General features: G+C 35.1%; 1 protein-coding gene across 1 annotated transcript in view; it reads left to right on the forward strand.

The window, feature by feature from the left end:
- The first annotated feature begins 7,577 nt into the window (after positions 1-7,577).
- Positions 7,578-27,527, forward strand: part of LOC140751614 (proton-coupled amino acid transporter-like protein acs) — a 68,551-nt gene continuing 48,601 nt past the window's right edge. The window contains exon 1 of the mRNA XM_073085583.1: positions 7,578-7,729. The gene's annotated coding sequence lies outside the window, so the exon portion shown is untranslated. The remainder of the gene's footprint in view (positions 7,730-27,527) is intronic.

Genomic DNA, 27,527 nt, shown 5'->3' on the forward strand with positions numbered 1-27,527 from the left:
GAAGATCTCATGGTAAACTGTCACTACTGCCCCTGGATGTCTGTGCCCAACTAAATATAGTACAAGAACTACCTGAAGTCGTTGACAGATGCATTTCCCCCGCGGACTAAGATGATCAACTGAAACAGAGTGGCAAAAAATAATAATTTGTTGTGAAATGTTAACTTATACCTATGAAATGAAAATTTTAATAAATTTTCAGTCTAATAAAAGCAAAAAAAAATAAATAAGTAATTACACTAGCAATAGGTGTGGCGGTAGTGTCTCTCTGGTCGTACCATACTTATTCCACCACCTTTCAAGTGATTAAGTACTATAGCTCTGTCTTGAAAATGTATAGACCGGGTAGAAACGAAAATATATTAAGACCCATTTCCTCATGTCGACACTTTTTCTTTTAAAATAATGCCTTAAAACAAGAAGCTGGTTAAGTGTGATTTGGTAGACTACACACATCTTTGAAATTTTATACACAAGTCACTCATGAAAGTTTCCTCACTACATTATTCATAAATTATAACAATTATCACAAACTACGTATACCGAATAATTTCATAAACCAAAGATTTTAGGATTCGAGACCCAGATCCTAACCACAAACCGAAAATCATGTCACAAGTCCTCAACAAAACTGGTTCAGTTAATGAAACAGCCAGATGGCAATGGAACCTGTTTTAAAAGCCACCAGAATTTTATTACTGAATTCGCGCGAAAATAAACATATCCCATACTTGTATTCATTCAAAAATCACCTTTAGACCCAAGTAGTACAAACTAAAGCTAAAAGTGTTAAAAGTAATAAAATGTTTACTCCCATCCAGTTTACGATAGGTATAAATTGTAGTGAAGTGGACTAAGCCTCGAAGCAGATAAGTGCATTGATTGAGGTCAATGCAATGTTCAATCGATATGACATCGGGTAATACAAAGTTTTATATACTATACAGAAAAGTAGTATCATATGGCTGCAACCTTATAAACTGACCGGCTAAGCAAAGCCACGCACCGCTTTGGTTTTGTCAAATATTAATTATCAGGGAATTTTCTGATAGCCCTGTGGATGTAGCTGGATAAAATTTAGTTATTTAAAAAATCTCTCATTCAGAGATGTAGTAACATGTGTAGATGATACAAGTAAAAACAGCAGCGATAGTCAAGTGGTTGAAACACATCCTCTGGATCGAATTCGATCCTCGATCTTTTTTTTTAAGATTTCTCGTGTCTCCTCAAGATGTTTCACCGTTTTAAACAAGTGATAATTAATTTCTAATACGCACATAAGTTTTGAAAAATCCGAGGCCTGGTATTTGAACTCGATCAAGAGGCCGAGTTTCTTAATCCCTGGGCTATCACTGCTTTTCGAAAAAATCTCAACGGTGTGTGAAGTCTACCAACGGTGGAGTATGGCCGAAACCCCTCATTCTGAGAGGAAACTCGTGCCTAGAAGTGGTATTATAATGGTTTACGATGACATGTAAATACATTGATTAATGACTAAGCTTTGAGTTTTGAAGCAAACATTTTACTAGCTGACCCGGCAAACGTTTTGTTGCCATATAAATAAAAAAATGTTAAGGGTGAACAACATTGTGACACGAGAATTTTATAAACAGGATAACAATTGACAGATTAGGAAGGCCCATAGCACTCTCCAAGTAGCAAAAATACAAGTAATAATAATTTTTCAACTGATCTTGAGTCCGTCGGCAAAGTTTTAGGTATGACAACCGCGTAAGATGAATATTTAACTTTATAAACGGATATTATTTACACAAGTTGCGAATATATTTGTGTTTCATGTGTGATACATTATCATATCTGTACCCCTACCAGGAGTTTTCAAAACAACGCAAATGTTTACGTTATGTATGCTCAATCCATTCTTCTGTTCCGTTAGATTCAGTAGAATGATTTGTCAAAAACGCACCACTGAGTAAACATAACAAAAGTAAGTGCTCAAGTGACCTTGAACTTTTTGTCTCCCTCAAATGTTCGCAAAAAAGTGAGACAAAACATAAAGCGCCATTCTGTCAATTTAGACATTTAATTTTATGTTTTGAGTATTACTTGTACCGCGTCAAATGTTGTACCACATTATATGAACATTATGCCAAAATATTATTGATTAATTATATAACAAATATTTACAAAAACACATTTGCAAATTTAAATAATTTAAAAATGAATATTTTAATATAAAAAACAATATAACACTTTAAATAAATATTTGGACTAAAAGGTTTATGTTGCCGCCTTAAAAAAAAAATTCAAATACAAAGTTTCATTGCGAAGTTTGTAACTGTCAAAAATAATAAAAGAAAAAACTGTTTGAAGTATTTATTACATATTATAGCACCTATTGTATAAAACTAATGTCTTACAAAGCAATAATGATGATAAGGTTGGAAATGAAAGTGCCGGGTTGCAGTTCATACTTTTTTATTCTACCACTGCTTCGGAAGGTATCTTATCTATATGTAGGAGAAAGAAGAATAAGTAAAAAAAAAAACTATGTGGTTGCTGCGTGTAGCCTGGTAGCCAGCCTGTCGCGTATCTGGCGACCCAGGAACAGCATGTCATCTTCTGCCTGCTGTGGATCCAATGAAGGCACAGCAATGACTGGAGTTTCTGAAAACAAAATATTTTATTATGTACCTTTTAAAAATTAAAATTGATTTCATACAAAAAATATATATATTACAAGGAATTTAACAACTACCAAGAATTTCTTCATCAGACAGGAAGTCTTTAAAGTCTAGTGCAATATTATGTAACACTGAACATGCAACAATGATTTTTGCACATTTGTCTGGCTTGTAGTGCAATACTCTGTCTTTATGCAGACATCTCCATCTGTTTTTGAGTCGTCCAAATGTATTTTCAACTATGACTCTTGTCTTGCTGTGTATTGCATTAAATGATTCTTGAGAAGAATGTGGTGTTGGGTTTATGTAGGGCGTCATGAGCCATGGTCTTTGAGGGTACGCAGAGTCACCTGTAAAAATTAATGGAATCGAAATTATTAATAAGCATAATAACTGAAACCTGACCTACTTATTAACATATATCGCTTTACCTAAAAGCCAAACCGATTCGCCATTCCGGTGTAAAGATTGCATAAATGTATTAATGGTGCTATTATTCCATATGAAGGCATCATGACTTGCTCCACCAAATTTGGGATTGACATATAATATTCTGCCCTCATGATCCGAAACCTGGCAAAACAAAAACTTGTATGTTTCAATTTAGTCACTTGCTATATAAATTTCATATTAATGCCTATACTTACTACTTGCACATTAATGGAGTGATAATGTTTCCTACAGAAATAAAGGTGTTCCTCGTTCCTTTTGGGTTTTTTTATTTTGAAATGGGAGCCATCAATGCTTCCTAAGACACCCGGGAAGCCATACTTGTTGTAGAAACTAAAAGTAATTCAAAAGGTTATTCAAATTAAAATTACATGTATCCCTAAAATGTAGATGGTATAAATAAATTGTTAAATACTGACTTTTGTGTGGTACGCTGTCTATCTTCAGGCAAACATGGAAATTTTATAAATTTTTTTGTCACATGAGGGTGATTTAATGCCTCCGTGACCTCTTGCACGTACCCGCTAATCGTCTCTTGCGACAGGTAATTAGCCTCGCCAATGACACGCTGGTAATCGCCATTGGCGTAGAATAGTAAAGCGCTAAGAACCTAGAAATATAACAATTTTGTACATTGTATTGTACGACAAGTAACTATTAGGTATCTATAGAAAACAAAATCTTACCTTAGTCTCCAGCGACACCCTTTGTGATTTCCTTAAATCAGTATTTTCCCTTAATACTGTGCACAAATAGGTAAACCCCCTCTTTGAGAGCCGGTACAACTGGATGAACTTCTTCTCCGAGACACGAGATACGTTGCTCCGTTTCTTTAAATATAGCCGCTGCCTCGCCCGATGGTCTGCTTCCTCCTGCTGCTCAATCATCTTCCCAGCAAAATGGTATTTAGCGGCAAACATTTTCAAACAAAATGAGCAAAACACAAAACACGGCGAAAAGTCCGCTGACTGACAACTCGGTTGTCCGTTAATGTAAATGTCATGACGTATTTTACGGATTGATAATTGTCAAATAAGCAACTCATAATGCCAAATCGCGATTTGACGGCTGTTTATGTCTCAAACGTAACGTAATTATTGTAAAAAAACCGTTTTTGTAACTCGTGTTCCGACACTATACTTCGGAAACAATCCGCTAGGGGCGCTGATTGGAATTTGTATGGGCAAATACGTAAACAAATACCAAAACAGTCATTTTTGTCGAAACGTAAAAACTCCTGGTAGGGGTACTGAATTGTTGACTTCGTAGGGATATTGTTTGACTTTATATTGAAATGTAATTTTATCCTAAGTTGGAAGGTGGTAGAACTCTTTTTGGTTCGACTCCGGCGGCACCACTACCACACCTATATCTGCCTAATAACAGCAATGTTAAGCGCTGCTGTGTTCTGGTTTGAAGGGAGACATACTCTTCCGAGGCGTTCCAGCTTAGTCCTCAGAGCTAGCAGCGCATCTGTAGCCAATCCTATCAGGGGTTGATTACGGATGTCTATGGGCGGTAGTTACCACTTACCATCAGGTGGACTGCATGCTCGTCTGCTACTCCTATATTATAAAATAAGTTAAAATACATTGTGATTTATTAAATTAACACGTTTAAAAAGATGATCGCCTCTGGTAAAAATAAACATATATAAAACAGATATTTAAATGTCCACGTAAAATCCTTACAAGCGTAATCCTCGGGATTTACCGGGGACTACCCTAACGTGGTCCTCGACCTGAGACTATAAGCGATATACGATTATCTAGTTGCAGAGATAAACGTGAGGAATATTTGAGTAATAATAATGACAAACGTAATGGCTATAGAAAAAAAACTGATCTCGGTCAATTGGGGGTCCAAGGTACAAGTCGCAGGCCACGAAACTGTAATGTTTCAAAGTTATGTGCATATTAAAATTAATTATTAGTTGTTATAACGACGAAGGAAAACATCGCGAGGAAACTTTATTTAAAGAACTACTTATTACTAAGTACAAATCAAATTTAACATTTTGTATTCAAAATAGTTTCTTTGCAGAGCAATTTTTGAATGTCAATACAAATACCACCACTTCACGTTATGGAGAAGAAGAGTGTACACTTATTAGTAACAGACACAGAGTGTAACTAAGAAGTGTAATTAATTAATTTCTAACAAAGAATCTTATCCCTTCCTAACTTATCTCCGCGGGGGCTAACAGGTAATGAAATCAAGTTAAATGTAACATTGTTCAAGTTCAATTTTTCGGTTCCAAGGTTCCTGATCACCATATTTAATGAAAACCTTCATATTAATCAATGCCGCCACTAATCAATTTGTTAGAACCAGTGATATATTAGGGTCACTGGATACATTACAGAGGAAACTCCTCGATTGGTACAATATATTACTTTTATAGCTACTGTATCGGACAGACATGCAGAGGTTTCCGGGTTCTTAATGATTAATTTATAGTTTGTTCTGGGTCTGGGTGTTTTTGTTATCGTCATTGTGTATGTCTACTGCCTATAGTATAAAACACACACGTTTCCTAAGGGTAGTAACGTACTAGCGATAGTAACCGAAACTTTTGTGGTTCGTTTGCTGCAACCAACATCACCGCACCTATTCCTACCTAATAACATTAGTGTTAAGCGCCGAGGCATACCAGCTTAGTCCTCAGAGTAGCGGCGCATCTGTGGTCGACCTTTGGTAGGAATCTAATCCTATCTAGGGTTCATTACATATGTCCATATGCGGCATTAGCTATCGCGGACGGTCGTCAATTGCCTCCTCAGTCGCTGGCGGAGATAGTCGCTCGTCGTAAGGTACTTTTTCTGACACGCGGTTTTACATCTGCAGTCTTGTCCTACACATGAATTAACTTATCCTAGTATCTTCGCAACGATGCAAGTAACACGTGTGCGAAAATACAAGCGTTCTGGTGGTTATCCACGCGCGACAGGAAAAAGACTAAGTGTTTAAAACGAGATTGAAGCCCAATTGTGGGATAGTAATCAATTAATGACAAAATCCTTGTTACGTATCTATAGTAAGTAGGTAACTAGCAATATTATTGTAGTATAATTTCTTATCGCATGTATAGTATTGTAGAAATGCTTACATTACTGAATAGATTGGCATCTCAAGAGCGTGCGTGATTAATCGATTTTTCTAAATACACGCCGACTTGTATAAAAATCACGTAACCCACGTTTTAATTACCGATCTACGTGGATAGGAAAGATGTTATGTGCGATACATAAAAATTCCGTGGATATTTTTGCACTGAATAGACGCTTTAATATGGATAATATGTAGTATACAGGAATCCTTATGTATTAAGTGAGAGAACTTTTTATGATTTCTAGCTTCTTACAGCTATACAAAACTATTTAACTAAAAGTAGTTTATTGTGATGTAAGGCAATGAAATACCTAGTCTATCACGCCAGTAATTAAAATAATAACATTAACATTGTCCATAAGATTCCATCACTCAGTCTTTTAGCCGTCGCGCGTATTCCTTAGGGCCTTTTTCCTGTCGCGCGTGTGAACACCCGAATTCTTCTCCTTTCACTTGTCCTTGCATCGTTGCGAAGATCAATAATCAATCTATCCAACTAAAACAAACGAAATTTTCAAAATTGGATTATTGGAAAAATTATATTTTATTATTTATATCATAAAAGGTAAGTAGAAGGCAATAGAAAGATTGGTTCTATTTATAATGGTGTGTATTAGACTGAGAGTTACGACATGACGATACTAAAAAATAGTTCAAGGCCCCAGAATGTATCACGAATGAGAAGTTCAAATTAGTTCCAATTTGAGTAGACAAGGTAGGTATTCAAACACTATGAATGTATGAGTGGAATCAGATCGGAAGTAAATTATTTTTAGCGATCGCCATTTAGATTAAAAATATACATTCTCACCTTGTATTTATAATGTTACCTCAATAACAGAGGAAAATATGATCATTATACTAAGAGGCAATATTTGTAGTGTTTAGACGAATTCACCTTAGTTTCAATCTGTGATTTATTTATGCTATAAATAAGATGAAATTTGTTCAACCCACCTCGAATCTCCTCATAGTTGGAGCATCATTTAGGTCATAGACTACTGATCAGGTGCGAATTGACTTCAAAGAACTTTGAGAACAAATGTGAACTCAAGCATGTAAATTCCCGATCTATGTTTTAGTGATTCACATAGTACTAATTAAGTTCCTGCACATAACTTCGTAAAAGAGAAGATTCCTCATATTTTAAGCAAAAAATATTTCACTAAAATCATACAATATAATAAATATTTAATTTGTTGGGATGTTTTAGACATTTAAGTCAACTTTTTAGAAAGAAAGAAAGATCAATTTACTCGTACATAAACACAAAAACGTAACATTTAGTCATTTTTCATTCCGCCGTTGAAGCACCGCCGCTGAACTCAATGGTTGCATAGACCTACCACTTCCACGGAATCGGCGAAGATTCGTACTAGTTAGTCAATACGTAGGGGTCTGGTGGGCTGGTACAAGGACCTGCGTTCGCGCAATCGTGCAGTGTTTTGCTGACAGTACTGTGACGCGGTTGTGTAGTGATGATCGATTGTTAAGTGAAGGGACAATATTGCAACGACTGTGATGTAAGTTCACCCATTCTTGTAATTTTGTGGATTGTTGTGCGTTTTTGCGCTATTTAGCGACGGTTAATTGCGTTATACGTATAGAAGCTGTTTTGATTAGTAATGTAATTTTTTAATCATAAATGCAGAAAATTAAAGAATAGTATTTCAATTAAACTTATTTACTTTTTGCTTCATCGTAAAAATCATTTTATTGTAAAATACGAGTATGATTAAATTTTGAGACGAGTAAATTTAAAAAAAGACCATTAATTTTAAGTTTGTTAAAGTAACCCAGATTTAAAGTCAGTTATATTTTTTGAAAAACTAAACATAAATGTTTAGTAAAAGTTTTTTTGATCATAATCTTGGTTATTTAACAAATACCGTAACATAATGATAATTATTAGAGTAAGGTACCTACATAAATAATTGACATAAATATCATAATTATTAAAATAATTACATACGTTAGCGGTGGGTAAAACACTGTTATGATTAATAACTATAATGGATGTTGTCTGTACGTTTGTACGGAATAATATTTATTGCAACATTTTTTATATTATTGTAGAGTATAATTTTAATATAAAGCAACTTATCCTAATATAGAAGTACAACGATTTTAGGTGTTTTAGGGTAACTGGATAACGGTCTGATATGGGTAAAGAAAGTTAAATTAGAGGCATAGTGTTATTTTTTCATTCATAAAAATCCAATAAGCCGATTTAAATGTAGGGCATTCTAAAGAATGAGATATACAATACACACATACATACACCATTACATACGCTCGAAAAGCAATAGCCGAAGTAGGATAAAAAGGTTTAATTAAACAGATATTTAATTTGACTTTGGTGGGTCAAATCTAGTAGTTTTTAACACCATGATGAGAAGTAAGACTTGTTGAGTTTATTTATTTTTAAAAGGTTAATATTATGTGCATAAAGTAAACTGAACTTGCATGCAATTTATACAAACGGGAAATTCAAAAGGGATATAAACCTACATTCATGCAAATAAATGAGTTGATTTGATTTAATTTGATTTGGAATGAGGAAAAAATAATTGCATTAAGCAATTATTTAATCCTCAGGGGAAGCAACACCTTTGCAGCGATTTCTCAGGTAGGGATGTAATCTTATCTGGGATTAATTACAGATGTCCGTGAGCGGCAGTTGGCACTTAACATCAGGTGCATGCTCGTTGACTATTTCAATGCTATAAATCTAAGATTGCTTACAGATGTATGGCAGCAGCGGCCACTTACAATCACGTTCACAATATTCATACTTTAATTTTATAAAGAAATAAAATAGTTGTTCACCTTAACATTTAACATGCTTGGCTGCACCACAAACAAACGAACGCTATTTTTGTCATAATTATTAAGTAAACTATTTAACTTGTAAATATTGTCACGTGATCGGCATTCTTACTTTTTTAAAGAATATAGCCTTTATATTAAAAGCAAAGGCTATAGGTACCTCTTTTGTTTTTAATATAAATAATTGTATAGATTTCGAATTTGGAAATTTTGACATTAGAAATTTTAATATGTCATTTAATGTTTCCTAATTTGTTTTTTAGGGTTCTGTACCCAAAGGGTAAAAACGGAACCCTATTACTAAGACTTCGCCGTCTGTCCGTCTGTCCGTCTGTCCGTCTGTCACAGGGTTATATCTCCGGAACCGTAATAGATAGACACATGAAATTTTTATAGAGGATGCATAACGGTGGCCGCTATAACAACAAATACTAAACATAAAATAAAGTTGAATATTAAAGGGGGTCTCCATACAACAAACCGGTATTTTTCGGCATTTTTCGATCTAACTCTTAAACCGTACTAAGGTTTAAATGTTTACAATTCGTTTAATATTATAACTGGTATTTTAATAAACACCAATAAGAACCATAAAACGTATTTTAATATAGTTATTTTAATTTTATTGTACGTTGTTTACGTATTATTCATCATCACCCCAACGCCATCTATTTTTGGGTTATATAACTAATTATTGTTGACGTATTATTCATATCACCCCAACGCCATCTATTGTTGCATCATATAACTAAGTATTGTTGAAAATAAGTCAAAAATAATGAATGGTGGTACGGAAGCCTCCATGTACTTGGCGAATTATTATCGACTATATACCTTTGTCTGGCCTCAATTTCACCTGATAGACAATAGGCCTTAAAACGCACTTACCTTGACTGCCTTAAAAATAAATTTATGATATCTCCTTATTTTTATTAATATACTAATGCAGCAGTGATAGCCAAGTGCTTTGAAACTCACCGTCACAATCGGAGGGTCTGAGGTTCGAGTCCCAGGCCTCCTCTGATTTTTAAAGTTGAATGGGTAGGTTAGGTTAAGTTACCAAAAAATAATTATCACTTGTTTTATCGGTGAAATAAAACATTTTATAGAAATCTACATGCCTTACAGTTAAATTATTTATTTTTCATAGTGTGAAGTCTACCAATCTGCACTTGACCATCACGGTGAAAACCTTAACTCTTCTCACTCGATGACTAGTGCCCAGCAGTGAGACAGTAATTCATTCACGACGAACACTAATGCTATGTAAACTATTGCTATTGCTATTCTTCATAACAGATAGCGTGGAATGACGAATGAATGATTCCATTCAAGTGTTACGTCACAGACCTTCGGAACCTTCTAAAATGAGTTTCGTTCGTAGTAAATGCCAGTTATATTCACGCCTAGTTGAACGCTAAATCGTTTGAATAACTTACAGAAATTTTGTATTAACATTTAGTATGAAATGTATTAACATTTAGTATGAAATGAGTTAAAAGACAATCTAACGACGTGAGCGCTGTCAATAAAGCACTTGACATAATTCACAACTGGTTTAGCGCAAACAATCTTGTATTAAATAATAAAAAGACTAAATGTGTCCGATTTGCTCTGCCTAATGTTAAAAAGCTGACGATGAATGTTACCCTTAACAATGATCACTTAGAATTTGTAGATGAAACAGTTTTCTTAGGGATAAATTTAGATTCTAAACTACAATGGAGCCCTCAGATAGCAAAGTTATGTAGTAGACTTAGTTCTGCAGCCTATGCGGTAAAGAAAATAAGACATCTTACCGATATACCAACCGCTAGGCTTGTTTACTTTAGTTATTTTCATAGCATTATGTCTTACGGTATTCTGCTGTGGGGTAACGCTGCTAGCATAGATGTCATTTTTATACTTCAAAAACGTGCAATTAGAGCCATTTATAGTCTTCGCCCCCGTGAGTCCTTACGAGAACTGTTTAAATCTATAAATATTTTGACAGTACCTAGTCAATATATTTATGAAAATATCTTATATGCTCGCAAAAATTATTCTTCTTTGGAAAAAAATTATAATAGGCACAGTCATAATACTAGAAATAAAGATAAATTGGCCATACCTCAATTTAGATTAAGCAAGGTGTGTAATTCTTTTATGGGGAACTGTATTCGTTTCTACAATAAAATACCAAAAGACATTATCGATCTATCCGAGAAAAGGTTTAAATCTACTATAAAATTAACTTTATGTAAAAAAGCTTATTATAATGTAAATCAGTACTTAAATGATAAATCCGTATGGTATGACAACTCCAGCTCCAACATCAAAAAATAATTATATGTACCACTATGTAAAATTGTATATTATTTACTCTTTAAAAGATGCAAATATGCACACGTATGGAGTTTCTTGCGCCGCTTCTTCTCCATAGCGAAATACCTTCCGAAGCGGTGGTAGTTTGTTGACTTTCAAAAAGTATTCTATGTGAATCAATTTTGAATAAATGAGATTTGAATTTGAATTTGAATATGTTTTTGTGTTCATAACTTTTGTGGAGTTTGTTTTAGGCCAATACAAAAATAAATCCTATTAATATTTAATACATACTTTTCCGAATTTTTGTTTACATTTTTTACGGGACCTTACAATTAAGGCAATTTTACAAAGTTAGGTCGAGGAGTTTGTGGTCCGCCTCGCACGCTCAATGTATGAGCGGGCGGAGGCCGGACCATACTCCCATTTAAATGGCCTCGCGGTCGTTGATCTATTTTTGATACTTGTTCATTATATTATAATGTTTTAAATAACATCATATTATTATGAATAAATATTATAAATCCAGGGGGCATTCGACCACCTGAGAATCTGCCCGGGCAAAGAGGATATCCTCGAGACCTTTTCCTGCCCACCGCCCTTATGTTGACATTGCCGCAATATATGTATATGCGCCCGGGGGTAAGACGTCCCAGTATAGCTACAAAGTTAGGTGAAGTAGGTCAAAAATGGTTAATCAAAAATATTATGAATAAAAATAAGACAGAGTTTCAGTACAAAATAAGGTATCATAATATTAATGATGTTTTTTGGAATTGACACAGAAGCGACGTAAGGCGTATGCCTTAAGTTATTGTCATAGTTGCCGTCTGTATGCGCCGCGCAGTCTGCATGTTTTCCGCTGAGCCGATGATGTTTTGAATATGTTTTGGGTCAAATAGGCGCCGCGTGCTACTTTTGTTCGCGCCCGATGTTCTTTCTATCGCCCCGTATTAAATTTAGCAGGTGATCCGATTTTTAAAGCAGCGACCTTATTAAAGCCTTAAAAAATATCTTAATAGCAATTCAGAGGACATAAAGATGACCTTGTAAGATTAAAACAATGAACTATAAAAGATACATTAAAGCGTCTGATCCACTCAGACTCTTAATGACTCTTAATAAGACATCAAATACTTTATTTTTGGTAAAGCAATCTGTCAACTCATAAGGCGTAAGTCAAGGTGTGGAAAATAACACCACCACAAACTGTAACTAAACAGTGTAAAAATAAAAATGTTTTTTTACATAATTTGCAAGTAGCAAATATGGACATCTATCATCAACCTTAGTTAGGATTCCTGTCTGTCCAGTCGACAGATGAGTAGGACTCCAAAGGACTTGTTTGAAAAGCCTCGTACAAATGTATCTCTACTTTCGCACCCTTGAAACCAAAAGAGTTAACACTGTTGTTATAAGGCTAAATAGGTGTAGCCTTCGCAATCAAACCATAAACATCTACCTCTACCATCATTTAATGAAAATTACTAAAACACTGAGCTAGTAAGTTATGGTAGCAAAAATGTCAATGTCGTAGTTGTAACATCGTTTCGTCGTAACATCGTTGGCCCCAATTGGCTTATCTCATCCTAATCGGTAATCTTTAATATGTACCTATTATAAACTATGTACGAAATGTTACACAGAACACTTGTGCAACGGTTTTCTGTGATAAATGCGCCGATAAAAATATGCATACCGTGGGACAAGATAACAGCTTAAGAGGATCTATCTTTGCACTTGAATAAATTATCGAGGATATGCGCAAAAAGATTCATTGACACCCATTATGATATTAAAGGGCAACCGCTAAAACTGGCGCGTGCACGCTAGCGTAAAACTAAGCAGCGTCATAAACGCTCGTGCGACGGTTTTTTCACGTACGGCGTTCGCACGCAGCGGTTGCCCGCTTGAATATAATCCTATCCAGAGTTGATTCCAGAAGTCTGTAGCCACCTATCATCAGGTGGACTATAATATGTCCGTCTGCTACTCCTATATTTAAAAAACTTTTCTTTACGAATAACGACCTAATTACAGTAAATAAATATTCGTTCTATTATATTTTTACTTATCAAGAGTATTTGATACACGTATTAGAGTATTTACATACAATAATGACGTATATGCCACGCATTTGTTGTTTATTTATTGCATTAAAAGATAAAATAAGTACAATCTTAAGATTAAGATGAAGGTAATAGTTGCAAAAGAAATTGACTCAAACCTTGCTGCCATTAATCTCAATGTTGCGAACAAGTGTATGTGTAAGAGCGGTCACGTGGTGTTGAATAAGTATATCTGTGTATGTATGTTTTTTGCGGAGGGTAATGTTTAACGAGCGTATGTATGTTTGAATGTCTCATTATTTGCATGCCTTCCGGCATAAAGGGCTTGACGGATTTTTACATTTGAGGTCATTGAATTCGCGTAAACTGTAGGAGTTACATTGGCTATAGGATATAGTAACATAGGCTGAAAAGGCTAAAAATATAAAAGGCAAAGGGACGCATTTGCGTGTTAGACTTTTAGCCTTTCCAGTGACGATATAATCTTAAGCAGTCGGAATTTTGTCATATGTATAATAATTACAAGTTATCATTAGAATAGGCGCGAGTTTAGCCTCAATCTCTGATGATAAGTGATGATGAAGCCTAAGATCTACTAAGGTTGTATTTCCGAAAACAAAGAAGCCGACACGGCATTCCACTCCTTGACGGATAAAAACGAAGCAAAACTTTTACGTATTTGTGTACATGAATGTACAGTTTTATTTAAGGTCGAAAAACTCAGTAACAGTAGGTATTCTTAAAAAAATTCGCAACAACAACTCTCAACAATGCAGATTTATATTTTTCTTTAAATTATTCTTGGCTTCATTTTCTTTCTAAGACGAGATGGCAAGTCGTTGAACGGAAATATTTTCTGCTTTAGACTTGATATTTCTGTATCATATTTTGTAAAAGATGTAACGAGGTTGAGAATTAAATTTTACTAGAAAATTTAGACTTCGATTGCATCAAGAGATCAGAGATATTAACAAGATTTACGATTTTATTTAAAACTAGTAAACGAAGAAGTAGTCCACCCGATGTTCCGTCATCAACCCATTATGTTTCTACAGCTGGGCACAGGTCTCATCTCATCTAGTCCACCACGCTGGCCGTTTCAGTGGTGGAATGCCTCGTCGAACCAGTTGGCATTAGACTACCACGAGAACTTTTTTTTAACTTCTACGCGTACAGGTCTCCTTACTATGTTTTCCTGTACCTTCAAAACGACTGATTATTTTTAATACGCAAATAAATTTAAAATATTAGAGGTGGGATTGGAAGCTTGGACCCCGCGTTTCAACCGACTATCGCTTCTTTGTTTATGTTCTAATCTATTATAATACCTACTTTCATTCACACAACACAACCATCACACAACACGAGTCATCACTGCTTACTCAATTCATTTTGATTTTTACAAACAAACAAGTATTTAATTTTATAGTACGTTGTGACATAAATTAGAGCGATGTTGCAATACTATTAGATTGTGGCATTTTACTACGCTACTTTCGCGTTATCGTATTAAAGTAGTTACATTGCATTAGATTTTGGCCTTGGTTTTATTAAATCAAGTCGAATTCTCAATAGTTAAAAGCAGTACCGTAGCTGTTTGGATATATAGGTATTTCTTTTCTTAAGTTTCCTGCAACTGGTTCTTGGTTGGAGTTTCAAATTCTGATAAATAAATGGCCAAGTGCAAGTCGAACTTGCACATGGGGGCTTCCGTACCACAAAATTCTCATTGTTTTGTATTTCTAGTATTTGTTATCGTAGCATCCATAGAAATTATTATAATTTTTTATATTCAATATTTGTTGTTATAGCGGCCACTATTATACATTTTCTGTAAAAAAATAAGGGTCTGTACATTACGGTTCTAGAGATAAAACCCTGTGACACGGACATACAGCGCATGCTTAGTAATAGGGTTCCGTTTTTACCATTTGGGTATGGAACCCTAAAAAGAAAAAATACAGAAAAATATTTTGGCTATTTCTTAATCGGCGCATAATAAAACGCTTATTTACTTTTACCAGTCATAAATATGACTGGTATGATTTAAAGTTTGAATGAATGAACTTTAAAGTTTTAAAGCCTGATATAAAAATAAAATAAAATATATAATACGGAAAAATATTTTGGATTTATTTTATCGACATTTTATATATTTTCTTTACGATGCAAAAAATGATATATATATATATATATATATATATATATATATATATATGTATTTCTATATATATATATATATATATATATATATATATATATATATATATATATATATATATATATATATAAAGATTGTCTTCACAGTAAAATAATAAGAAAACCCAGCCGACTTCTATGTCACAACAAAGTAACAAATAATTCAATTAAACGTTGGTTAAGTACATAGTTCTGAAGTCGGCGCTAAAATACATGCGACATTCCAACTTAATTCTCAAAGATAAACATATTCTATCTTTTCCTTAACAATTTTGTCATGTAAATAATGTTATTAGGTTAACCGCGTGTTCCCGTCACTTAAACGGTAATTCGTAACGACTAATTAGTGAATCAATTAAGCCCCCAAGCGTTGTTGAAATTGTATAATGCTATTAGCAAACAATTTGTATTTAATAAACCAGGCAGATGGACAGATAGATATTAATCTACCGTCATATCATACTCACATATTAATGTGAAGTTAATAATCGAGATTTTAGGTAATTGCACGACTCATGATGCGAAGCATCAGAGAGTGCTTTACGATCGAAAACATTTTTTCGCTTCATTTTGGCGGCTATTTTTATTATTATAGCCTTGATAGTTCACGGAATCAAGATATTTTGCATACTATTGTCGAGATAATTTAATGGAGATTAATTCTATACTTTTTAAAAATTGATTTACTGCAATAGAATTGGAAAAAAACACCAAAATAGGTCAATAAAATTTCCGGTCCGTCATGTGTGAAACCTGAAAACACTGTAACTTGTGAAAAAATCCATCATTTGAGTTAATTTTTTTTTTTTTAATTCTAATCGACGATTGTAGGTCACTGAATGCGAATGATTAATTAATTCAGTGTTGCACGATTCATGATGCGAAGCATCAGAGAGTGCTTTACGATCGAAAAATTTCGTTTAATTGCAATTAATAAAAAACGAAAACTACAAGACTGTATATCTATAGATATTATGTACATTTATTCCACCAGGGGCGCTTGTGCAGTACCTTCTTCCTACTACAGCTGTTTTTTCGGCAATTAATTTTGAACGACTTAAGTTTTTTTTTTTTTTTTTATATTTCATAATTAAATGAGCATTATGAGTCGTGCACTTTTGGATTTACCAAACTTTTCATATTATGTTCACGTTTTGTTCTGTTTTAAATGGTATAAGGGCATTATAAAAACATGAGTACTTCCATTTTATAGTAGGTTCTTAAAAGGATTTAAATTCTATCTGGGATTGATTATAGATATACACGGAGGGCAAAGTCCTGGCATTAAATAGGATGCATGTTTGTGTGCTGCTTTCATTTGAAGGTGGAGGACCATATGGCTCACCCATATGACCTTACATTATTTCTATTATAGGCTGTAATATTACATACTTCTTAAAAAAATCAAATTTCTATCCATTACGGTCCAAGAGACAAGAACTCTTTGACAAACAGACAGCGGGGACTTTGTAATAAGGTCACGTTTCAATCCTTTGGGTTTGTCAAGAAATAATGAATTATAAGTTTGTATAAAGATATCATGAAGGAATATAATCAAAGAAAAAGTTTAAAATCTGTTGGATAAATAATACCTATTTATCCGCTGATTAATAATGCTTAATTTACTTAATCAACATAATGAAAAGCAATTCGACATCTGTTTAATTTTTGCGTTTACTCCAAATTCATTTCGGTACAAATTACATCCATTTAAATCAAAAATTGCCCATACAAATCATTTAACGCCACTTTGCACAAAATTAAACTACGAATATTTCATCATGAATTCATGTTACAATTTCATTATCGGAACAAATTAATCATTAAAATTTGCAATGAATCATGCGTCATTGTGGTAGGCAATTCAAACGTGACTCATTCTTGTTAGGGTTTCGTCCCCACAGGTTTAAAACGGAACCCTAAAAACCTAAGCCTTCGCTGTCCGTCTATCACAGGGTTCTAGTTCTTGAGCCATTATAGGTAGTTGATTTTTTACAAAATATGCTTTAATATGGCTGCTATAACAAAAAAGACGACACGTGCGTCCGCCTAACAGAAGTGATAAGTTAAACTAATCTAAGATGAGCTATTTAATATTGAAATTGTTTAAGTGGTGATAGGTTATATATTCACTGTCAACAGTATATGTCTCTCACATGCTATACACTGTGTCATGCGAAGAGAGGAGAGAAAATCATCTGTACGAAATATTAATACCTCTGTGGTTTAAAGCGAGAGAAGAGAAGCTTGCCTGCCACTGCCGTATGGATGAGAGAAAGGGAAGCCAGACAGATTGGCGCCATAACACGTTACATTACGTAACGAAATTATTTACCCTTACCACATTATAAGTTGTTACCATAATAAGTTGTTACTTCAAAGTATTTAGGAATAAACTACAAGAAAAAAATATGGGTTGTATTTTTGTCCTTACTATTGAACTATTGATTAACAAATACTAAAAATGAAACTTTTTTTTATGATACGGAACACGCAAGTTCAACTCGTACTTGGCCAATTATTTTATAATTAGCATCTTATGAATAAGCATATTATAAACTCTAAACCTTTTGATGTTTCGACATCCGAGGACCTTTATACGTGTATCGGCGCTGACATCCGAAAACATACACAAACTAGCTGTATAGTTTTTACGTAGTTTTAGAATGTGTGTGCTTCTCATTCTTTGTTACGCATACGGGTTGACGAATTTTTACATGTCGTTAAATTTGTCTAAATTGTAGGACTGACATAGTCTTGTTATATAATATAGGAGTAAGAGGCGAGCATGAAGTCCACCTGATAGTCAGTGGCTACTGCCGCTACTGCCGCATGGATATCTGCAATCAACGCCAGTTAAGATTACATATTCCTACCTTGCCACCACCCCTGAGGGCTAAGCTGAGACGCCTCGGAAAAATATGTCTCCCATACCAGTCAAACCATAAATGGTCCTACCACGTTGTTTTTGTAAAAAGTACTAGTTTATGACTGGCGTCTATGATGGTCGTTTCAAAAAGCCAAAAACCATTCCTTAAATAAACAATTATTATAATAAACGCGTGAATATACAACATGCGTCGTGCGTTGAAGAATAATTCCGATTTGTTCCGGTAGCGTGCCAAATGGTAATCACAATACATTCTACGATTTTCAGCCTATTTCATATATTATTATTGAAATACACGAACAAATTTTAAAGGTATAATGACGTCAATATTGGGAATATAATTCCAAACACTGTTTTATTGTGTATACAATTTATACCGTTCGCCTTCAATTCCTAAGTCACGTAACAATGTTCAGTTTTTGACAATTTTTGAATTTATTGTTAGACTAGAATACTGACTGCTGGCACGCTATTGTCTGCAACACTTTTTGTATCTCACTGCTGGCCATATGTTTACCACAATGGGAACATTCTCCACCACAATGTTTAATGCAAATCAATGAAGGATGGATTAATGCTCAACATAACGTGTCGCATAAATCCAAACCGCTCATAAAGCTTATTATTATTACTGCTTGTTGACGTTGCTTAACTTTGTAGATATTTCCCATGATCTAAGCAGTGATAACCTATGCTGGTTGACACTAAGAGGGTCCGAAGTTCGAATCCCAGGCACCTCTGATTTCTCATAGTTATGTGAGTATTAGAACTTAATATCACTTGCTCCAACGGTGAAGGAAAACGTCCTGAAGAAATCTGCTTACCTGAGAGATCCTAAAAAAATCTGAAAGGTCTACCAAACCGTACTTGGCCAGCGCGGTGGGCTATGGCCTAATCCTTCTCATTCTGAAAAGAGACCAGTGTCCAGCAGTTGGACAGTAATAGGTTGATAATGATGATCTACACGAACCGCGGTGTCATACGCATCATTTCAAAGGTCCTACCGCATCATCGATGACTTCCAGATCTTATCGCGAGCACATCCGGCTTCACACGTGCGTATCACCAATCTATTGGGTCCGTGATTGTAATTCAACAAACAAAACCACTGTCGCAATAGTAGGCGAAATAACTGTTACTGATAATGACATTTCGATAATTCTTTATTGCGTTATCGAAGTTAAAATAAACTATTTTTATCTGATTGCGAAGGGTAAGCCTTTCGAGCATATTATATGTGTGTATGTATATCTCGTTCTTTGGAGCGACCTACAGGCCAAACGATTTGATGGATTTTAACATATGAGTTATCGGTAAATTCGTCTTAATGGGTTAGGTTAGTTTTCTACTAATTTTGTAGATAATAGTTGGACAAATTTCAGCTCCGAACGCATTAGCCTATTTGTATACTAGACGAAAGGTTTCAGCGTGTTTTTCCCCACCATAACTAAGTGGGTTGATATGATATGGTTGATAGTTAATTGAATCAGGCGTTACTTTGCGGAAATTCATGCCATTAAGTTAAGATTAAAACTACTTCGCAACAATCCGCTACAAATATGCATGATGGTATATATTTTAAGCCGGACAGTATGTACCCCTTCCACCTTATGGTGATGGTATGTATATAGTCCAAGACCTTCATATAATGAGGTATACCTGCATGAGAAGTTGGTCTTTGAAATTGTGTTACGAAAACCAATTTTGAAACGCTAATGTGTCAGCTTAAGTTACTGGGCTGACCACATTCATTGTACCATTGTTTGTGTCCTCACACTAATGTCTTCATCTATGTGCTGTGGTAAGTGGCACTGCTATTTACGTGTGGTTTCGTAGTTGCCTAATATGAACAATCTCAGGAAAATTCGCGTATGATTGTGATGTGACCAGGTAATATGATTCATTAAACTTGTATAAGATTTGACTACAATTTCCGTATTCTACTGTTGTTCGGCAGAGGTCTGAATCATGTTCCAATGCGGATTGGTAGAGGCAAATGTGCCATCTAAGAGTACCATTTCTATCAAATGCCTTCAATGTTCTTATAAGATCCTCCAATAAAATTTCATGCTATCAACTTAATGATTAAATAACCGGGATCAGCTTAACATGCATGGTGACTCCGCCAACTCTCTGTGCGCCAAACAAGTATGATCACTCGATCATACTTGTTTGGCGCGCAGAGCTGCAGGTTCGATCCTCGGCCAAACAGATATCTAAATGATGAATTAAGATTTCTGTTCTGGGTCTGGGTGTTTGTGTATTCGTCTCTGTGTTCATCCTTGACATATTTCAACTTCCGGAGCACATAAAGATACATGAAGTATAGTCACTGGAGGTCAATCTGATCTAGAAATATCAGTCAACAATGGAAAATAAATAATAATATTATAAAGTTTATAGAAATGGAAATACACGCGTCGTCACTTCCAACAATTTAATTTTCTGTTATATCTAGGTAATATTTATTGCCTTTCAATATGAAAGAAACCTCAAAACCAGAACACACTATCCTCCTAAGACCGAAATAGCAGTAGAGGTGATTCTACCTCCTTGTACTCTATCTGAATACTTAGTCATAGTTCTTCACAATATACCACTGAAGAGACAATTAATCATCGCGCGTAAATCCCCTTATAAGGAAGACTTCACTAAAATCCTAAAAACCAGATCCGTGGTGACATCTTCCATACAAATGTGAACACGTTTACGTATTCGTAATAGGTACCTACTAAAACAGTCATTTGGAAACGGCGACTAAGCCATTGGCTGATTCAACAGGTAAATTCCCCAAACCATAAGGTGTTGAACAATTTAATTCATTGTATACTTAGTACGTTCAAATATAATTAGTGTGTGACTTTGTAGATTTTCCTTATTTATACATGTCACACGTGTTCTTAATAAAAGTAATGATTGACGACAACGGACTGTGTGTTACTCAAACTGGTGGCTTTATACCAATTATATCAACCTTGGGTAGGAATCAAATCTTATCTGGGGTTGATTGCAGACGTCCAAGAGGGCAACAGTCACTTACCATCAGCTGCTGCATGCTCGTTTACAACTTCAATATTTAAAACAAGTAATTAATTTAAAAAATCAAAAACCCGACTGCACCAAAAAGGCTGAAGTAGAATTTCCAAAAGCAGTGAAATAGGCATTTCATTATTTTTATCCAGAAAGCCAAATACAAAGTTTCATAGTAGGTGTCTGCTTCAAAAACAAGAAATGTTCAAACAATATTATCCTATTTTATTTTATCCTCGTAGTGTTCATTTACGCTATATAAAGAACCTATGTGTAAAATTCCAGCACGCTTAAGTTCAGCGGTTTCCCTTTGCGTTGATCTCTGGCACAGCAACTCACTCATTTAGTCAGACAGTCATCCCGATGTGTATATACGAATGTATGTACTAGCTGACCCGGCAAACGTTGTGTTGCCATATAAATAAAAAAATGTTAAGGACGAACAACCCTTATCACTTAGGTGTAAAAAAAATAGATAGTGGCCGATTCTCAGACCTACTGAATATGTATATAAAATTTGGTGAAAATCGGTGAAGCCGTTTCGGAGGAGTACGGTAACTAACACGAGAATTTTATATATAAGATATATTATATAATGTATGTGTAATCTCCTCTCAATTTCCTTTATTTTGACACCCTACTCGATAGGTTTGGTTAACTTTTTTAAAACGTGTTACTATTTCGCGAAAAAATTCACCATTTACGGTCTATAAAATATATAACTTCAGTAAATCAAAGTTTCGGTCATTATTTTACCTCGTTAGAGGTAGCATTTCATTATTTTTATCCAACAAGCCTGATACAAAATGACATAGTGTTTGCTTCAAAATTGACGATAGTTCAAATGAACTTTTAACCCTTATTTTACCCTCTACGGGGTTGATTTTTCGGAGGGGGGTAAATAAGTGCGTCCTTGTTCCTATCCAGAAAGCCAAATATAAAATTTTATAGTAGTTGCTTCAAAATTAAAGGATTTCAAAAAAACTGTTTTCCCCTATTTTACCCTCTTAAGGGTAGAATTTCCAAAAGGCCTTTCTTAGTACTTATTCAAGCTATATAGAGAACCTGTGTGCAAAATTTCAGAACTGTAAAGTCCTTGGTTTAGGCTGTACGTTGATTTCTGAAAAATGAAAAAGTCATTTAGTTAGTCAATCAGTCAGTCACCTTACTGTTTTATATATATACAAATATGTTTTTATAATCTCCGTTTAATTTCCTTTCATTTGATACCCTACTCGATAGGTTCGGTTAACTTTTTTTTTTAAATGTGTTACTATTTCGCGCCAAAAATCCGCCATTTTGATTTTTTTTTACTAACACCTATCTAAGGACACTCGGGTCATTGAGACAAACATAATGACACTTTAACTGTTGAAATTCATCCAGCCGTTTGTTAGATCGGATCAAATAAAGAAAGACAAACATACAAGATACGCGCGAAAAACATAACCCTTCCTTGGCAGTCGGGTAAAAATATACGCGACGAATTGATAACCTCTCTTCCTTTGGGAAGTCGGTTTAAAAGAATTAGGAGAAATTTAGCCACTTTTTGGAGAATTTTAGCTCCTGTTAAGCTCTGTAAGCTTGATTCCGGTGTAGGTAACTGTCTGATCGTGAATCGAACTTGGACCCCTCTGCCCTGTATACACATAGTGACGTCTAGACCACGAGGGTTTTTCAAATTTAAATTATAATGAAAGCCACATACCTACATTCAGGTTGTGCTACAGGCTTTCTGATGCAACCAGACTATATGTACTTCTATATGACATACTACGCCCCAAGGCTTCTTTCATGGTAGTGTGCGAGTAACATATAACCTACGCTATTTCTGGATAATGTACCATTTCAATCATAAAATTATGATTGAATTCGTTTTGGTAGTCAGATGTTTTTAATTACAAACAAAAAAACCCATTCATCATTTGAATATTGATTTTCAGAAGGTAAAATAATATTATGTTCAGAAACTGTATGAGTCACAGTTGGCGTGTAAGCCTCATGCACATTTAGCAAATATTTAGAAAGTAAGGTTAACTACTCTTTGTAAAGTCACTTTGTTAGTCATCATTACTCTTGTACCAAAAAGGAATAATTCTATAACAAATCAATATTTATCAGATTAACAAGACAATCGATAGAGACATACCTCAATTGTAAGCTGATTATTCCTGAGAGACTATTTCATATAATAAAATCCATTCTATGACATCTTATTTTGTAAACGATGTAATATCCTTCTTTCTTTTTATATATCTTCCCGCTAAATCGCTACTCACCAGCAATTAAACAGACTCTCATCATCATCATCATCATCACCAACCCATTACTGTCCCACTGCTGGGCACGAGTCTCCTCTCACAATGAGAGGGATATACTATATGAGGAGGAATAGACTCTTATTAACATAAAATAATTAAGTATCGTAATGAAAATATACTTTTACACAATGAAGTTTCTGTTTCGTAAAGTTTCAAATTAATTTCGGCCATTAATCGTAATAACCGTTCGAAACCGATATCCATAAAAACGCATTCGAGTAATAAACTCCCGGAACTTCGTGGAAACAACGCTTTGTGCGTACAAAATAGTATTTTGTGGATATCAATCAATCAATCAGTCGATCAGTTGTCGGATCAGTCTAACCTCGAAGATTTTAACTTTATTTCATATATACAGGGTATCCCGTAAGTACTACGACAAACTTGGGGAGAACATAATAAAAAAATATAAAACAATCGATAGTGCAAAAACGGTGACACTTTTACTAAGGTATTTTTTTTGTCTGTGAGTCAGACCCTAACCTATGTTCTCCCTAAGTTTGTCGTGGTACTTACGGGACACCCTGTATACATATATTAGTTGTACATATAGTAGTAGTTAAAGTATACGTAACTTAATCGATAATACATGTATTGTATATAGATTAACATTTTTCTTAAATTAATGGGACTCATAAATGAACTGTACAAATTGCAACCTGTTGGAAATTTAGCTGAGATAGTTCTCAGCAATATAATGTTGCAACAATATTGTGTGTAATTATGCAACATTGCAATCTAGCCGCTAGTTGAACTCGGTGTGGTTATATCAAACAATAAATGCAATATCTTCGGGCTCCAGCTTTATAGATATTGCAACAAATATCGCCCGGCGCGGTGCGGTATTGATGTTGACTTCACGAGTGTTTAATTGCGGCTAGAAATGGTCATAAATGTAGCCAGTTTAAAGGTCCAATAGATCCTGCAATAGATAGATGAGTTCACACTTCCACGGCCTGTAATACTTAATATCATATGGAAGTGACAGAAAAACAACATAATGAAAAGAATATGATAAAAAAACCCAACTACTTAAAAATATAGCCTTGTTAACTTCCTTCACCATTAACCGTGATAACTGGAAGTGGTAGAATTTGTGGTTCGACTCAGAACGTACCACTGCGGCATCGCCACACCTATTTCTGCTTAATAACAGCAGTGTTAAGCGTTTCTGTTTTGCTCTTAAAAAATGTAGTGTGAGGGACATCCGAAGTGTTCTAATTTAGTCCTCACAGATAGCAATGCGCCTATGGCCAACCTCAGGTAGGAATATAATCTTATCAGGGACTGAGTTCATGCGTCCAGTAGACAGTTCGTCCCAGTACTCCCAGTAGTTCCTGGACTAGAATAGGACTACAGTATCCCCTGCCGTAAGAGGCGACTAAAAGAGGGGGCTTCCGGGGTTGCGGGCGGCAAGAGTGGGAGCTTGAACCGTCCAGTAAGCGACCCCGGGAAGGACGGCGGTATGTGTGGTCGCGTACCGTCATGAACACTACGTGGTGTGGGAAGAGCGAAAACTGCTCCCCCAGGGCAGAACCCGATCGGGGCGGTTGTGTTCCGTCGGACATACCGGAGTTCTTCAACAAGCGTTGAGGACGACCACCGGGGGGTTTTAGTAAGGTAAAAATCCCACATAACCCTGCGTCGCTCCCACGTCGTCCGTCCTTTTGAAGATTTCCCCCTGGAAAATAAAATGTAAGGACCAGTCAGACATTTACCATCAGGTAGATTCCCGTTTACTACTTCAATATTAGAAAAAGATGAATAAAAAGAAGTACGTACGTAAGACGGCAATAATTATTTATATCTACTGCTATAAACTAAAGCTTAGCCGCGAAATATATTCTAGTTTTTAAATACACATTTTCCTTATCGTGAATGAAATAGCTTCTTAACACAACAAGATGATTGTGTCCTGCTCCACTCTTCCACTTGATTGACATTTGAATGAAAGAGTATTTGTGATTAAAGCAAACGAGTAATTATACACACAATGGATAAATTCATTTTATAATCGGAAGGAGATTATTTTATGACCATTGATTTTTCACTGACTGTATTCTAGGTTTTTTTTGTGGTGGATTTTAGTAGAGACATAATGAAATTATAATTCGTCCGTATATTTGTAGCAGTTTTTGACTTGATAACTCAAAACGCTTTTGTACAAACAAAAACGCGATTAATTTTTAAAAAAATATAGCCTATATCACTCCTACTATTTCGACGAATCGGACACCACATAAGCATGTTAAAATCTGGGAAAATATTGGCCTCCACAGACAGGTAAAAAAGTAGACATAATACATACATTAATTTAGAACTGGTTCTCTATAATCATGATACATATACGCAAAGAGAAAATAGACAGGAGGTATCTGATTATGCGGTGATACAGAGTCCAAAACGTAATAAATATTTCGGTGAATATGTTAAAATCCGACTTACATACACATATTTATTATGTATCTATACATTTATATTTTTGTTCTAAAAATCATTAGAATTTAAAAAATTATAGGGTTTATAAATAAATAAGTAAACGGGCATTTTTTACCACACACAACTTTAGAATTTTACAAAACTGTCTTAACAAAGAGTACAAATAGCTGCCATTAAATTTCATACTGTATTTTCGATTTATTAAATTATTCATGCCTGTTACGGATTTAATCTTTGGCTCGTACTAACTTCGCAGTTATTAGTGAGATTTAATACGTATGCATATGGATATGTTTATTGCCACTAATGTCCACGTGTAGTCGAATTGCGCAGAAAAACCTTATTACCGGAATTTTATGTACGAACTCTATTAGCATAACATTAAATCTTTCTTTGAGTATTATCAGCTGAGTATAATTAATTAAAATTTTAATAACATTTAATTTGATTAAGAAAATAATGAATTTTATTATCCACTTTAAATTTCTAAATCGATTCAAGTATGATTCGAGTCTTAACTGAGGTCAGCCATAGAGGTGTCCCTGTAGTCTCGGGACTAGAATAGGGCTACGGTATACCCTGCCTGTCGTAAGAGGCGACAAAAGGGGGCTTCTGGGGTTGCGGGCGGCAAGAGTGGGAGCTCGAACCGTCCAGCAAGTAACCGCGGGAAGGACGACAGTTTGCGTGGCCTCATATCGTTGTAAACACCAGGTGTGTGAGAATAGCGTAAACTGATCCTCCAGGAAAGAACCCGATTGGGGCATCGCGCTCGGAGGACTCCGGTTGGTTTATCGGAGATCCAGGAGTTCTCCACCAAGCGCTCAGGACGGCCACCAGGGGGGTTGTAGTGCGGTAAAAATCCCACATAACCCGGCGTCGCTCCCACGTCGTCGGGTACCTTTTGAAGGTTTCCCCCTCGAAAAAAGGTACCCCTGAGGACCAAGAACGCGTCGTATGCCCTGCCTTACTACACGCTTCAAAATAGAACACAACAGCTTTACTTCTGATCATAATCTTTTCTTAATATGTCTAATAATAAATCTTTTGTATAATATGGAACCAGTAAACTAGCATCCATATCATCCATCCAATAGCAGTCCATCTGATCTTATGAAAGTCATTACTGCCGTCTATAGTCATTTTTAGCCAAACCCAGACAAAACTGAAGTATTAACAAAAATTGAACGCTTATCTTATATATAAAATTCTCGTGTCACAATGTTAGTTACCATACTCCTCC

The sequence above is a fragment of the Epargyreus clarus genome, unplaced genomic scaffold (assembly GCF_041222505.1).
Source record: "Epargyreus clarus isolate Ecla_fem2 unplaced genomic scaffold, WU_Ecla_fem_2.2 ptg000023l, whole genome shotgun sequence".
Classification (NCBI taxonomy): domain Eukaryota; kingdom Metazoa; phylum Arthropoda; class Insecta; order Lepidoptera; family Hesperiidae; genus Epargyreus; species Epargyreus clarus.